Source organism: Homalodisca vitripennis, chromosome 7 (assembly GCF_021130785.1).
Source record: "Homalodisca vitripennis isolate AUS2020 chromosome 7, UT_GWSS_2.1, whole genome shotgun sequence".
Classification (NCBI taxonomy): Eukaryota; Metazoa; Arthropoda; class Insecta; order Hemiptera; family Cicadellidae; genus Homalodisca; species Homalodisca vitripennis.
In genome coordinates, this window is record NC_060213.1 from 107,083,848 (window position 1) to 107,099,687 (window position 15,840).

The following is a 15,840-nucleotide window of genomic DNA, read 5'->3' on the forward strand; positions in this document are numbered from 1 at the left end:
AAGATTATCGGAGGTTGTGCTCCATTGTTGTTCCGTCACTTGAGGATGTTCACGTGCTTGACAAGAGTGCTGATGAAGATGATTTCTCAAGATTATCGGAGGTTGTGCTCCATTGTTGTTCCGTCACTTAAGGAAGTTCACGTACTTGACAACAATGCTGATGAAGATGAATTCTCAAGATTATCGGAGGTTGTGCTCCATTGTTGTTCCGTCACTCGAGGAAGTTCACCTGCCTGACAAGAGTGCTGATGAAGATGAATTCTCAAGATTATCGGAGGTTGTGCTCCATTGTTGTTACGTCACTTGAGGATGTTCACGTGCTTGACAAGAGTGCTGATGAAGATGATTTCTCAAGATTATCGGAGGTTGTGCTCCATTGTTGTTCCGTCACTTAAGGAAGTTCACGTACTTGACAACAGTGCTGATGAAGATGAATTCTCAAGATTATCGGAGGTTGTGCTCCATTGTTGATCCGTCACTCGAGGAAGTTCACCTGCCTGACAAGAGTGCTGATGATGATGAATTCTCAAGATTATTGAAGGTTGTGCTCCATTGTTGTTCCGTCACTTGAGGAAGTTCACGTGCCTGACAAGAGTGCTGATGAAGATGTATTCTCAAGATTGAGGTTGTGCTCCATTGTTGTTCCGTCACTTTAGGACGTTCACGTGCTTGACAACAGTGCTGATGAAGAGGTTCCCCTGAATAAGCTCCTGAAGATGAAATGCACACATTCATAGATGAAGATCATATTCAACAGATGAATAAATAGGCAAATCCGTCACTCAAGGAAGTTCACCTGCCTGACAACAGTGCTGATGAAGATGAATTCTCAAGATTATCAGAGGTTGTGCTCCATTGTTGTTCCGTCACTCGAGGAATTTCACCTGCCTGAAAAGAGTGCTGATGAAGATGAATTCTCAAGATTATCGGAGGTTGTGCTCCATTGTTGTTCCGTCACTTGAGGAAGTTCACGTACTTGACAACAGTGCTGATGAAGATGAATTCTCAAGATCATCGGAGGTTGTGTTCCATTGTTGTTCCGTCACTCGAAGTTCACCTGCCTGACAACAGTGCTGATGAAGATGAATTCTCATGATTATCGGAGGTTGTGCTCCATTGTTGTTCTGCTTCAGTTTCAACTCAAATTCTCTGTCATCAAAGGAAGAGACCATACAAACGGACAGGGGATCAGAGTGTACCTGAAACACCAGAAAAAATGTATCCCAGGAAGCGACCTCAGCTAACCAAAACTCAAATTCTCCGTAAACAAAGGAAGAGACCTTACTAATGGACAAAGGACCAGACAATGGAGGACAACTATGGTGTAGGGGTGGGGACAGTGGACAGCGGAACAAAGGGCAGCCTCTTCATCCATTCTTCATTGATAACCACGACAGCCAGCAGAATAACTAGCTCCTACCAAAATGCCACGAGACCACAAACAGTGAAGAAAAGTGATGAAACCAAAAATCAGGAGAAATCAGATTATACGAAGGATGAACAGAAGTCCTAGAGGCGATCACATGAGACAACTAATGACTGGACCAGCAGATCATCTCGACATTGGGGATTCAATGTACCTGAAACACCAGCAAATATGTACCCGAGCAAGCAACCTCAGCTAACCAAAACTTAAATTCTCTGTCGTCAAAGGAAGAGACCATACAAATGGACAGGAGACCAGAGTGTACCTGAAACACCAGCAAAAATGTACCCGAGTAAGCAGCCTCAGCTAACCAAAACTCAAATTCTCCATCAACGAGACCATACAAATGGACATGGGACCAGAGTACTAGTGAAGTGGCAACACTGTCAGTTAAAGAGGTTCCTCTGAATAAGCTTCAGTTTCAACTCAAATTCTCTGTCAACAAAGGAAGAGACCATACAAACGGACAGGGGATTAGAGTGCACCTGAAACACCAGAAAAATGTACCTGAGCAATCAACATCAGCTAACCAAAACTCAAATTCTCCGTCAACAAAAGAAGAGACCAAACAAAGGAACAAAGGACCAGACAATAGAGGACAAACTTGGTATGGGGGGGGGACAGTGGACAGCCTTTTCATCCATTCTTCATTGACAACAACAACAGCCAGCAGAATTTCTAGCTCCTACCAAAATGCCACGAGACCACAAACATTGAAGAAAAGTGATGAAACCAAAAATCAGGAGAAATCAGATTATACAAAAGATGAACAGAAGTCCTAGAGCCGATCACATGAGACAACTTATGACTGGACCAGCAGATCATCTTAACATTGGAGAATTCAATGTACCTGAAACACCAGCAAAAATGTACCCGAGCAAGCAACCTCAGCTAACCAAAATTCAAATTCTCTGACATCAAAGGCAGAGACCATACAAACAGACAGGGGACCAGAGTGTACCTGAAACACCAGAAAAATGTACCTGAGCAAGCAACATCAGCTAACCAAAACTCAAATTCTCCATCAACGAAGAGACCATACAAACGGACATGGGACCAGAGTACTAGTGAAGTGGCAACACTGTCAGTTACAGAGGTTCCCCTAAATAAGTTCCTGAAGATGAAATACACACATTCATAGATGATGATCATATTCAACAGATGAATAAAGGGGCAAATCCGTCACTCAAGGAAGTTCACGTGCCTGACAACAGTGCTGATGAAATTGAATTCTCAAGATTATCGGAGGTTGTGCTCCATTGTTGTTCCATCACTTGAGGACGTTCACGTGCCTGACAAGAGTGCTGATGAAGATGAATTCTCAAGATTGAGGTTGTGCTCATTTTTGTTCCGTCACTTGAGGAAGTTCACGTGCCTGACAAGAGTGCTGATGAAGATGAATTCTCAAGATTATCGGAGGTTGTGCTCCATTGTTGTTCCGTCACTTGAGGAAGTCCACGAGCCTGACAAGAGGGCTGATGAAGATGAATTCTCAAGATTCTCGGAGGTTATGCTCCATTGTTGTTCCGTCACTTGAGGACATTCACGTTCTTGACGTGCTTGACAACAGTGCTGATGAAGAGGTTCCCCTGAATAAACTCCTGAAGATGAAATGCACACATTCATAGATGATGATCATATTCAACAGATGAATAAATAGGCAAATCCGTCACTCGAGGAAGTTCACCTGCCTGACAACAGTGCTGATGAAGATGAATTCTCAAGATTATCAGAGGTTGTGCTCCATTGTTGTTCCGTCACTCGAGGAAGTTCACCTGCCTGACAAGAGTGCTGATGATGATGAATTCTCAAGATTATCGGAGGTTGTGCTCCATTGTTGTTCCGCCACTTAAGGAAGTTCACGTGCTTGACAACAGAGTTGATTAAGAGGTTCCCATGAATAAGCTCCTGAAGATGAAATACACACATTAATAGATGATGATCATATTCAACAGATGAATAAATAGGCAAATCCGTCGCTCAAGGAAGTTCACCTGCCTGACAACAGTGCTGAAGATGAATTATCAAGATTATCAGAGGTTGTGCTCCATTGTTGTTCCGTCACTCGAGGAAGTTCACCTGCCTGACAAGAGTGCTGATGAAGATGAATTCTCAAGATTATCGGAGTTTGTGGTCCATTGTTGTTCCGTCACTTGAGGAAGTTTACGTACTTGACAACAGTGCTGATGAAGATGAATTCTCAAGATTATCGGAGGTTGTGCTCCATTTTTGTTCCGTCACTTGAGGAAGTTCACGTGCCTGACAAGAGTGCTGATGAAGATGAATTCTCAAGATTGAGGTTGTGCTCCATTGTTGTTCCGTCACTTGAGGAAGTCCACGTGCCTGACAAGACGGCTGATGAAGATGAATTCTCAAGATTATCGGAGGTTATGCTCCATTGTTGTTCCGTCACTTGAGGACATTCACGTTCTTGACGTGCTTGACAACAGTGCTGATGAAGAGGTTCCCCTGAATAAACTCCTGAAGATGAAATGCACACATTCATAGATGATGATCATATTCAACAGATGAATAAATAGGCAAATCCGTCACTCGAGGAAGTTCACCTGCCTGACAACAGTGCTGATGAAGATGAATTCTCAAGATTATCAGAGGTTGTGCTCCATTGTTGTTCCGTCACTCGAGGAAGTTCACCTGCCTGACAAGAGTGCTGATGATGATGAATTCTCAAGATTATCGGAGGTTGTGCTTCATTGTTGTTCCGCCACTTAAGGAAGTTCACGTGCTTGACAACAGAGTTGATTAAGAGGTTCCCATGAATAAGCTCCTGAAGATGAAATACACACATTAATAGATGATGATCATATTCAACAGATGAATAAATAGGCAAATCCGTCACTCAAGGAAGTTCACCTGCCTGACAACAGTGCTGAAGATGAATTATCAAGATTATCAGAGGTTGTGCTCCATTGTTGTTCCGTCACTCGAGGAAGTTCACCTGCCTGACAAGAGTGCTGATGAAAATAATTTCTCAAGATTATCGGAGTTTGTGGTCCATTGTTGTTCCGTCACTTGAAGAAGTTCACGTGCTTGACAACAGTGCTGATGAAGATGAATTCTCAAGATTATCAGAGGTTGTGCTCCATTGTTGTTCCGCCACTTAAGGAAGTTCACGTGCTTGACAACAGAGTTGATTAAGAGGTTCCCATGAATAAGCTCCTGAAGATGAAATACACACATTAATAGATGATGATCATATTTAACAGATGAATAAATAGGCAAATCCGTCACTCAAGGAAGTTCACCTGCCTGACAACAGTGCTGAAGATGAATTATCAAGATTATCAGAGGTTGTGCTCCATTGTTGTTCCGTCACTCGAGGAAGTTCACCTGCCTGACAAGAGTGCTGATGAAGATGAATTCTCAAGATTATCGGAGTTTGTGGTCCATTGTTGTTCCGTCACTTGTAGAAGTTCACGTGCTTGACAACAGTGCTGATAAAGAGGTTCCCAAGAATAAGCTCCTGAATATGAAATACACACATTCATAGATGATGATCATATTCAACAGATGAATAAATAGGCAAATCCATCACTCTAGGAAGTTCACCTGCCTGACAACAGTGCCGATGAAGATGAATTCTCAAGATTATCAGAGGTTGTGCTCCATTGTTTTTCCGTCACTCGAGGAAGTTCACCTGCCTGACAAGAGTGCTGATGAATATGAATTCTCAAGATTATCGGAGGTTGTGCTCCATTGTTGTTCCGTCACTTGAGGAAGTTCACGTGCTTGACAACAGTGCTGATGAAGATGAATTCTCAAGATTATCGGAGGTTGTGCTCCATTGTTGTTCCGTCACTTGAGGACGTTCACGTGCTTGACAACAGTGCTGATGAAGAGGTTCCCCTGAATAAGCTCCTGAAGATGAAATGCACACATTCATAGATGATGATCATATTCAACAGATGAATAAATAGGCAAATCCGTCACTCAAGGAAGTTCACCTGCCTGACAACAGTGCTGATGAAGATGAATTCTCAAGATTATCAGAGGTTGTGCTCCATTGTTGTTCCGTCACTCGAGGAATTTCACCTGCCTGACAAGAGTGCTGATGAAGATGAATTCTCAAGATTATCGGAGTTTGTGCTCCATTGTTGTTCCGTCACTTGAGGAAGTTCACGTGCTTGACAACAGTGCTGATGAAGATGAATTCTCATGATTATCGGAGGTTGTGCTCCATTGTTGTTCTGCTTCAGTTTCAACTCAAATTCTCTGTCATCAAAGGAAAGAGACCATACAAACGGACAGGGGATCAGAGTGTACCTGAAACACCAGAAAAAAATGTATCCAAGGAAGCGACCTCAGCTAACCAAAACTCAAATTCTCCGTAAACAAAGGAAGAGACCTTACTAATGGACAAAGGACCAGACAATGGAGGACAACTATGGTGTAGGGGTGGGGACAGTGGACAGCGGAACAAAGGGCAGCCTCTTCATTCATTCTTCATTGATAACCACGACAGCCAGCAGAATATCTAGCATAGCTCCTACCAAAATGCCACGAGACCACAAACAGTGAAGAAAAGTGATGAAACCAAAAATCAGGAAGAAATCAGATTATCAACGAAGGAATGAACAGAAGTCCTAGAGGCGATCACATGAGACAACTAATGACTGGACCAGCAGATCATCTCGGACATTGGGGATTCAATGTAAACCTGAAAACACCAGCAAATATGTACCCGAGCAAGCAAAACCTCAGCTAACCAAAACTTATATTCTCTGTCGTCAAAGGAAGAGACCATACAAATGGACAGGAGACCAGAGTGTACCTGAAACACCAGCAAAAATGTACCCGAGTAAGCAGCCTCAGCTAACCAAAACTCAAATACTCCATCAACGAGACCATACAAATGGACATAGGACCAGAGTACTGAGTGAATGTGCAACACTGTCAGTTAAAGAGGTTTGTGGTCTCGTGGCATTTTGGTAGGAGCTAGAAATTCTGCTGGCTGGTTGTTGTTGTCAATGAAGAATGGATGAAAAGGCTGTCCACTGTCCCCCCCCATACCAAGTTTGTCCTCTATTGTCTGGTCCTTTGTTCCTTTGTTTGGTCTCTTCTTTCTTTCTCGAGGGAAGTTCACCTGCGTGACAACAGTGCTGATGAAAATGAATAAAGAATTCTCAAGATTATCAGAGGTTGTGCTCCATATGTTTTTTCCGTCACTTCGAGGAAGTTTCACCTGCCTGACAAGAGTGCTGATGAAATATGAATTCTCAAGATTATCGGAGGTTGTGCTCCATTGTTGTTCCGTCACTTGAGGAAGTTCACGTGCTTGACAACAGTGCTGATGAAGATGAATTCTCAAGATTATCGGAGGATTGTGCTCCATTGTTGTTCCGTCACTTGAGGACGTTCACGTGCTTGACAACAGTGCTGATGAAGAGGTTCCCCTGAATAAGCTCCTGAAGATGAAATGCAACACATTCATAGATGATGATCATATTCTACAGAAATGAATAAATAGGCAAATCCGTGACTCTAGGAAATTCACCTGCCTGACAACAGTGCTGATGAAGATGAATTCTCAAGATTATCAGAGGTTGTGCTCCATTGTTTTTTCCGTCACTCGAGGAAGTTCACCTGCCTGACAAGAGTGCTGATGAATTATGAATTCTCAAGATTATCGGAGGTTGTGCTCCAATTGTTGTTCCGCCACTTAAGGAAGTTCACGTGCTTGACAACAGAGTTGATTAAGAGGTTCCCATGAATAAGCTCCTGAAGATGAAATACACACATTAATAGATGATGATCATATTCAACAGATGAATAAATAGGCAAATCCGTCACTCAAGGAAGTTCACCTGCCAGACAACAGTGCTGAAGATGAATTATCAAGATTATCAGAGGTTGTGCTCCATTGTTGTTCCGTCACTCGAGGAAGTGTCACCTGCCTGACAAGAGTGCTGATGAAGATGAATTCTCAAGATTATCGGAGTTTTGTGGTCCATTGTTGTTCCGTCACTTGAGGAAGTTTACCGTACTTGACAACAGTGCCTGATGAAGATGAATTCTCGAGATTGAGGTTGTGCTCCATTTTTTGTTCCGTCACTTGAGGAAGTTCACGTGCCTGACAAGAGTGCTGATGAAGATGAATTCTCAAGATTGGGGTTGTGCTCCATGTTGTTCCCGTCACTTGAGGAAGTCCACGATGCCTGACAAGACGGCTGATGATGATGAATTCTCAAGATTATCGGCAGGTTATGCTCCATTGTTGTTCCGTCACTTGAGGACATTCACGTCTTGACGTGCTTGACAACAGTGCTGATGAAGAGGTTCCCCTGAATAAACTCCTGAAGATGAAAATGCACACATTCATAGATGATGATCAATATTCAACAGATGAATAAATAGGCAAATCCGTCACTCGAGGAAGTTCACCTGCCTGCCAACAGTGCTGATGAAGATGAATTCTCAAGATTATCAGAGGTTTGTGCTCCATTGTTGTTCCGCCACTTAAGGAAGTTCACGTGCTTGACAACAGAGTTTGATTAAGAGGTTCCCATGAATAAGCTCCTGAAGATGAAATACACACATTAATAGATGATGATCATATTTAACAGATGAATAAATAGGCAAATCCGTCACTCAAGGAAGTTCACCTGCCTGACAACAGTGCTGAAGATGAATTATCAAGATTATCAGTAGGTTGTGCTCCATTGTTGTTCCGTCACTCGAGAGAAGTTCACCTGCCTGACAAGAGTGCTGATGAAGATGAATTCTCAAGAATATCGGAGTTTGTGGTCCATTGTTGTTCCGTCACTTGTAGAAGGGGGGTGGGGGGGAAGTTCACGTGCTTGACAACAGTGCTGATAAAAAGAGGTTCCCAAGAATAAGCTCCTGAATATGAAATACACACATTCATAGATGATGATCATATTCAACAGATGAATAAATAGGCAAAGTCCATCACTCTAGGAAGTTCACCTGCCTGACAACAGTGCCGATGAAGATGAATTCTCAAGATTATCAGAGGTTGTGCTCCATTGTTTTTCCGTCACTCGAGGAAGTTCACCTGCCTGACAAGAGTGCTGATGAATATGAATTCTCAAGATTATCGGAGGTTGTGCTCCATTGTTGTTCCGTCACTTGAGGAAGTTCACGTGCTTGACAACAGTGCTGATGAAGATGAATTCTCAAGATTATCGGAGGTTGTGCTCCATTGTTGTTCCGTCACTTGAGGACGTTCACGTGCTTGACAACAGTGCTGATGAAGAGGTTCCCCTGAATAAGCTCCTGAAGATGAAATGCACACATTCATAGATGATGATCATATTCAACAGATGAATAAATAGGCAAATCCGTGACTCTAGGAAGTTCACCTGCCTGACAACAGTGCTGATGAAGATGAATTCTCAAGATTATCAGAGGTTGTGCTCCATTGTTGTTCCGTCACTCGAGGAATTTCACCTGCCTGAAAAGAGTGCTGATGAAGATGAATTCTCAAGATTATCGGAGGTTGTGCTCCATTGTTGTTCCGTCACTTGAGGAAGTTCACGTACTTGACAACAGTGCTGATGAAGATGAATTCTCAAGATTATCGGAGGTTGTGCTCCATTGTTGTTCTGCTTCAGTCAACTCTCTGACAAGGAAGAGACCATACAAATGGACATGGGACAGAGTACTAGTGAAGTGGCAACACTGTCAGTTAAAGAGGTTCCTCTGAATAAGCTTCAGTTTCAACTCAAATTCTCTGTCAACAAAGGAAGAGACCATACAAACGGACAGTGGGATTAGAGTGCACCTGAAACACCAGAAAAATGTACCTGAGGCAATCAACATCAGCTAACCAAAACTCAAATTCTCCGTCAACAAAGGAAGAGACAAAACAAAGGAACAAAGGACCAGACAATAGAGGATAAACTTGGTATAGGGGGGGGGGGACAGTGGACAGTGGACAGCCTTTTAATCCATTCTTCATTGACAACAACAACAGCCAGCAGAATTTTCTAGCTCCTACCAAAATGCCACGAGATCACAAACATTGAAGAAAAGTGATGAAACCGAAAATCAGGAGAAATCAGATTATACAAAAGATGAACAGAAGTCCTAGAGCCGATCACATGAGACAACTTATGACTGGACCAGCAGATCATCTTAACATTGGAGAATTCAATGTACCTGAAACACCAGCAAAAATGTACCCGAGCAAGCAACCTCAGCTAACCAAAATTCAAATTCTCTGACAATCAAAGGCAGAGACCATACAAACGGACAGGGGACCAGAGTGTACCTGAAACACCAGAAAAATGTACCTGAGCAAGCAACATCAGCTAACCAAAACTCAAATTCTCCATCAACGAGACCATACAAACGGACATGGGACCAGAGTACTAGTGAAGTGGCAACACTGTCAGTTACAGAGGTTCCCCTAAATAAGTTCCTGAAGATGAATACATACATTCATAGATGATGATCATATTTAACAGATGAATAAAGGGGCAAATCCGTCACTCGAGGAAGTTCACCTGCCTGACAACAGTGCTGATGAAGATGAATTCTCAAGATTATCGGAGGTTGTGCTCCATTGTTGTTCCATCACTTCGAGGACGTTCACGTGCCTGACAACAGTGCTGATGAAGATGAATTCTCAAGATTATCGGAGGTTGTGCTCCATTGCTGTTCTGCTTCAGTTTCAACTCAAATTCTTTGTCAACAAAGGAAGAGACCATACAAACGGACAGGGGATCAGAGTGTACCTGAAACACCAGAAAAATGTATCCAAGGAAGCGACCTCAGCTAACCAAAACTCAAATTCTCCGTAAACAAAGGAAGAGACCTTACTAATGGACAAAGGACCAGACAATGGAGGACAACTATGGTGTAGGGGTGGGGACAGTGGACAGCGGAACAAAGGGCAGCCTCTTCATTCATTCTTCATTGATAACCACGACAGCCAGCAGAATAACTAGCTCCTACCAAAATGCCACGAGACCACAAACAGTGAAGAAAAGTGATGAAACCAAAAATCAGGAGAAATCAGATTATACGAAGGATGAACAGAAGTCCTAGAGGCGATCACATGAGACAACTAATGACTGGACCAGCAGATCATCTCGACATTGGGGATTCAATGTACCTGAAACACCAGCAAATATGTACCCGAGCAAGCAACCTCAGCTAACCAAAACTTAAATTCTCTGTCGTCAAAGGAAGAGACCATACAAATGGACAGGAGACCAGAGTGTACCTGAAACACCAGCAAAAATGTACCCGAGTAAGCAGCCTCAGCTAACCAAAACTCAAATTCTCCATCAACGAGACCATACAAATGGACATGGGACCAGAGTACTAGTGAAGTGGCAACACTGTCAGTTAAAGAGGTTCCTCTGAATAAGCTTCAGTTTCAACTCAAATTCTCTGTCAACAAAGGAAGAGACCATACAAACGGACAGGGGATTAGAGTGCACCTGAAACACCAGAAAAATGTACCTGAGCAATCAACATCAGCTAACCAAAACTCAAATTCTCCGTCAACAAAGGAAGAGACAAAACAAAGGAACAAAGGACCAGACAATAGAGGATAAACTTGGTATAGGGGGGGGGGACAGTGGACAGCCTTTTCATCCATTCTTCATTGACAACAACAACAGCCAGCAGAATTTCTAGCTCCTACCAAAATGCCACGAGATCACAAACATTGAAGAAAAGTGATGAAACCGAAAATCAGGAGAAATCAGATTATACAAAAGATGAACAGAAGTCCTAGAGCCGATCACATGAGACAACTTATGACTGGACCAGCAGATCATCTTAACATTGGAGAATTCAATGTACCTGAAACACCAGCAAAAATGTACCCGAGCAAGCAACCTCAGCTAACCAAAATTCAAATTCTCTGACATCAAAGGCAGAGACCATACAAACGGACAGGGGACCAGAGTGTACCTGAAACACCAGAAAAATGTACCTGAGCAAGCAACATCAGCTAACCAAAACTCAAATTCTCCATCAACGAGACCATACAAACGGACATGGGACCAGAGTACTAGTGAAGTGGCAACACTGTCAGTTACAGAGGTTCCCCTAAATAAGTTCCTGAAGATGAAATACATACATTCATAGATGATGATCATATTTAACAGATGAATAAAGGGGCAAATCCGTCACTCGAGGAAGTTCACCTGCCTGACAACAGTGCTGATGAAGATGAATTCTCAAGATTATCGGAGGTTGTGCTCCATTGTTGTTCCATCACTTGAGGACGTTCACGTGCCTGACAACAGTGCTGATGAAGATGAATTCTCAAGATTATCGGAGGTTGTGCTCCATTGCTGTTCTGCTTCAGTTTCAACTCAAATTCTTTGTCAACAAAGGAAGAGACCATACAAACGGACAGGGGATCAGAGTGTACCTGAAACACCAGAAAAATGTACCTGAGCAAGCAACATCAGCTAACCAAAACTCAAATTCTCCGTCAACAAAGGAAGAGACCATACAAACGAACAAAGGACCAGACAATGGAGGAAAACCTTGGTGAAGGGGGGGGACAGTGGACAGCCTCTGAAGATGAAATACACACATTCATAGATGATGATCATATTCAAGAGATGAATAAAGAGGCAAATCCGTCACTCGAGGAAGTTCACCTGCGTGACAACAGTGCTGATGAAGATGAATTCTCAAGATTATCCGAGGTTGTGCTCCATTGTTGTTCTGCTTCAGTTTCAACTCAAAAACTGTCCAACATACAAACAGACAAGATCTGCACCAAGGCAAAGTTGCAGCCCCAGGAAGAAAATTAGAAATAAGTTGAAAAAAATTTAGTTTTAATTTGTTTGATTGTATTTTTTATGAAATTATATTGGTAATAGATTATTATTTAAAATATTACTACATTTCTATTTTATAAGGTTATATAATAAATTTTCATATTTCAATAACAAGCACTTACGTTATAATGATCTATCAAGGGGTGAAACTGGAAGCAAAATTATACTTAGTAACTAAAGAATTCGTACAGAAACGTAGAAATGTAGTACTATTTTAGTTGTAGTACTGGCTGAACATTCCACGATTCCTTTTATCTAAGTGAAGCATGCAAGTTGGAAATAGCTGACAGATGATTATATTTTGATAAATCAAATGAGTCTGATTCTTTTTATTTTTAAATTTAAAGACAAAAACTGTTTCTATTTTTCTAAATAATTCCAAATTCTATTCAAGTGCATTTTGGTGCTCCGACTATCTTGTGTCATAAAAATTTGACACTAATCCTATCAGGAATTGATTAAACTCTTATTTTGTTCATAGCCAAGCCTCAAAGTATGGCAACTCATGCGATCCTTTAATTTTAGAAACTAGGTGCAGATTGGCGTTGGGCATGCCAGTCCAGCTAAATTCTGTCATTAGTTTCTGGGTTTGATAAGAGATACAGGTTATAGCATTATTGTGTAGATGTTGACCCACCATTGGCCACTCTTCCTTCCTGCTGTTCTAAATACTTTAAATTTCTTTGGCTTTTGTGGCCCGTAATCATGGAATCCAAGAAACCTTCCTGTCCACTTCACATTGTTGAAGAAACTGCTCAGCACATTCAACACACTTCTGCTTGTGATCTGCTGTAAGCATTCACACCATTTAACAAGTTGCACACCTTCAGAAAACCCAGTTTTACGGTCAAACTAAAATTTTTCCAATTGTAGTACGAAAAATTTCAGAAACTCAAAGAATGAGTTCACAAAGAGGGATCCCTTTGATTTTCAAACTGAAAGCTCTTGACTTTTTCTGAAACTGACAGCCTTTTGCTCTGCTCCACATCCTGAATTTTTATGCAACCTGCAGTGAAATCCCCACACTAGTATGAACATGAAAAACTATTCACTTTTCTCCAACTTTGATCGGTTGACGATGAAAGTTGATTGGTGAACCTATTTTGTGTTTAAAAGATGTATCAGAGTGCAAAACTTGTAATAGCAATCAGAAGTTTCATCTCAGATCGTTGTTTGGCCATTACTGGGTGGTGACCAGGAGTGATAGGGATAGTGAGAGAAAGTGCATGACCCTATTGTCAGATTTTACCTCACAGGCTTCATGCTGTCTTACATGCTGCACTACAGCTTTGAGAATCAAATTTTACAACTGTCCCTCATATTTTTAATGCAGTGCTGCTACTTATAAAAAACTAGTGTTACTACACTACAGGCTATAGAAAAATAGTGTGCTATTGTATATAATACAGTCTACTTAAGTCATATGGAACACAGCCTATACACAGCCACCCTCGATCTTCTATACTCTGCCTCCTACTTGTCCTCACTCCCATTTAATAAATTCTGACTTCATGTTAACCCACCATCTGCATTTAAGTCTTCCTATTAGTATTTCCTGTCGGCTATTGGTTGCTAACCAATTTTAACACAAATCCACAAGTATCAAGTTCCCTGGTCATACATCTTTCCTTAAAAAATGTGCCAAAGGAATTTATCATCCAATAGGAAAATATGAAATGCTGTGTATACAATAGATACTTATTATATACTAATACATACAGAAAGAAGTAAATTTACCAAAAATGTAATGGTGTTTTGATAGGCCAATATAAAATATTGCTTTACATACAAACAAAACAAATGTCATTAAAAAAAGAAATCATAAAAAAATGAACTTCAAAAATAAAAAAGTCTGTAAAAACTATTTTTTTACATAGTTTATAATTTAATCTTTTTATCGATATGTAATAAATACAAAACGAAAATTCCCTGTGGTATGATATTTGGAAATATACAGTTTTTTTTAACGCTTCTCGCAACTTAGCAGCAGGTGCTAATTTAATTAATCAACTACTTTATAAGTGGCTATTTCAATTCATCAGATTTATCCGAAACTTCGATATCTATTTGGGATATTTTAGTTTATTGGAAACACACAGATATCATATTTTTTGGGGTTAAAGCTGTGTTTTATGGTTGAATGTGCCATAGAAGGGGAGATTACACAGCGACTAAATATGAGTTGCTTCCTATAACAAAGTGAACCTAGAGGAACTCAAAATGGGTCGCTGGCTCTAAGGGGGTTAAATTTAAATACTGTCAATGAAAGTAAACATTAATGCTGACAAAAAATAAGTAGACTTGACTCTTAATTAAAGTCCATTTCACAGATCTTTAAAGTAAGATTTGCATAAAAAATTGGCAGAACATTCTGGGAATAAGTTATTATAATTCAAGGAGACTATTTTGAATATAATTTAATAACTAATAAAATAATATAATTTAATTTAATTTAATATAAAGCTCAAATATTAAGCTTTTTAAAAATAAAAATATATCAACTTCTTAAACAGATTTTGTATGTGTGTGTGTGTGTGTGTGTATATATATATGTATATATAAATAAATTTTATTTTTTTCAATTAAGATTGAATCACAAAAATTACTTGCCCCGTCGGGACTCTCACTTGTGGGGTGATTGTGATACAGCACAGAGCACTTACTTCGTACAATTCAATTACTTTGTATTTGGTTGCTTCTACCACATATATGTTTAAATAACCAAGCTAACATATTATTGAAAACCGCATTCCTGTCAAATGAATTTTAAGATCATTAAATTTGTAGAAACGATAATAGCCCAATTTAGTTTCAATAAAGATTGAATCTCAAAAAGTACTTGCTCTGCCGGGACTCAAACCTGGATCGAAGTAAGTGAAAATAAAACATAAAGAATGGTTTTGGTGCTACAAGAAAAATTATTGTGGTGTGAATTTATAAATCAAAAAAATGAAGAATGTACATTCAAAAACAAATTCTAAGCAAAATATTATTTCCTCTCTTTTGAACATAGTAGAATACCACCAAACAGAACCATACTAATCCAAAAATTCAGTCAATACGTAAACCTTCAGTGACAAAATATACCACATCATATTGCCAAACCGGAGATATATAACGTTTTGAGTTGAACTTGGTAAAGTTAAATGTGAATAAAAACAATATTTTACGTAAAAACTGTAATTTCTAAACAGATTTAATAATAATGTTCGAATGACCATTGCTTAAAGAAAATTGACACACACCAAAGTAAAAAAATTTATATTGCTACAATAAGGTTGGTTAAATAAAAATCTAATATTGTTGCAAATTTTTGTTATTTTTTATAATTAAATTTTTTATTTGCAGTGCTCAATAACTAGACAGGGCTATAACCTCCTGAATGGATGTGTGGAGTATGGAATCGTCCCAAGAATAATGAAATTTGGGAGTTCTCTCCTTGAAAATATTGAAAATATGAGGTCTCAAAAAGTGTTTTAATGCATTACGTATGATTGATACAAAAATTTAGCAAACCAAATAGATTTTGTCTTAATTAATTTGGATTTTGAAATAGTGCTTTGCTTTTAATGCAAATAATGTTTAATGTAAAGTTAGAATTACATTAATAATAGAGTAAAA

At 40.0% G+C, this 15,840-nt stretch overlaps 1 long non-coding RNA gene across 1 annotated transcript; it reads right to left on the bottom strand.

Annotated features, from left to right (window-relative positions):
- Nucleotides 1-3,091: 3,091 nt before the first annotated feature.
- LOC124366160 lies at nt 3,092-5,698 on the bottom strand. The gene is made up of 2 exons (XR_006922784.1): nt 4,997-5,698; nt 3,092-4,777 (listed from the first exon to the last, which is right to left on the bottom strand). It is a non-coding gene; the product is annotated as an uncharacterized LOC124366160 (long non-coding RNA).
- Between the last annotated feature and the right edge of the window lie 10,142 nt (nt 5,699-15,840).